The sequence below is a fragment of the Lipotes vexillifer genome, unplaced genomic scaffold (assembly GCF_000442215.2).
Source record: "Lipotes vexillifer unplaced genomic scaffold, Lipotes_vexillifer_v1.1 scaffold789, whole genome shotgun sequence".
Lineage (NCBI taxonomy): Eukaryota > Metazoa > Chordata > Mammalia > Artiodactyla > Lipotidae > Lipotes > Lipotes vexillifer.
The window spans coordinates 235,506-237,141 of NW_006778055.1; positions in this window are offsets into that span (position 1 = coordinate 235,506).

The window sequence follows — 1,636 nt, forward strand, 5'->3', positions numbered from 1 at the left end:
TTTTGAACTGTAAATTTAGTTCCTTAAATAGAAATCTATGAATCGGAAAAGCTGTTATTTGAAATACCTTTAGATGGGCATAGAACCCACTGATTGGTGAAATATGTATGGGATTTCGAAGTATCTGTAAGCAGAAGGTCTGCATGTTTTCAATATGATGTAATAAAGTCTTCAACTCTTGGTTTAACATTATTTAACTAATATTGTCGTAATTTTTAAGATGCATATGTTTGCTGATATGTCAGTAAAAACATCCAAAATAACATTTTTATTAAGAAAAATTTAACTATTATTATTGAGTGCTTGCTAGTTTTTAGTCAGTACACTAGGTATTTTAATACATTATTGCATTTCATTCTTAAAACAATCCTGTTACCTATTATTATACCCAGTGCAGGCATAGGTTACATAGGTCTGTCAGAATAAGGATCTATCAATTCTATAGATATGACCATAGATTTTTTGATGGTGATGAAAGTGATCAAAGAACACATATTTGACCAATGTCATGCAATTAGCAAATATCCTGGCCTATTAGTAGATAGTTTTATTTTTTTAATCAGTAGGCATAATGGAATATTTTCATATTGTATTATGAATAAATCTTCCAGAAAATATGAATACTCTGTATTAGAAAAAAAGAACAATAACATAAAATGAACATACTAAAACACCAAAGTAATCCCGTTTAATTTTTCAGAATAGTATTTCATAATGCCATGGTTCATAGCAATCACTGTTCTCATTTTACATTTGGAGGTATACCTTCTAAATATTAATATATAGATAAATAAATATATATTGGTAGCTACATATAATATGTATAGATTTTAACTAGGACCACATTAGTTGTATAATATGCTTTTAAAAACAATATAACTACAATACAAAACATATAACTAAAACTTAAAAAATATATAAGTTTAACTTTTATATACTGAGAAATTGCTTGAAGCCATAATTTCTAATGGTCATTAATATCCCACCATATTAATTAAATGATCTATTTTTGAATATTTAATTTATTTTCTGATTTAAGAAACCTGAGTTTGTAAAGCCTGCGGTCATAATATCTAAAATTTCATGTCAGGCTTCCCTGGTGGCGCAGTGGTTGAGAGTCCACCTGCCGATGCAGGGGATGCGGGTTCGTGCCCCGGTCCGGGAGGATCCCACATGCCGCGGAGCGGCTGGGCCCGTGAGTCATGGCCGCTGAGCCTGCGCCTCCGGAGCCTGTGCTCCGCAATGGGAGGGGCCACGACAGTGAGAGGCCCGCGTACCACAGAAATAAATAAATAAATAAAATTAAATTAAATGTCTATATGGTGCTATGTATAATGCTATATGTGTGTATGTTTTACCATGTAAAAGGTGATGATTCAATCATAATATCTATAATTATGTAGGATGGTATAATTGTATTTGAAATAGAAATGTGATCAACAGTTTATAACGTATGTCTTGTTGACTGATCTTCATGGCAAAATGACCATGGCTTTCAGGTTAAAGATTGTTCTTAGGATTTCAGTCTGTTAAGATAAAGAAGAAGAGAAAAGTTGAAAGGAAATTACCACCTACCACAAACCAACTCAAACAACATATAATTCCTCCTTTGTCCTTTGATCCATAGTTAAACATA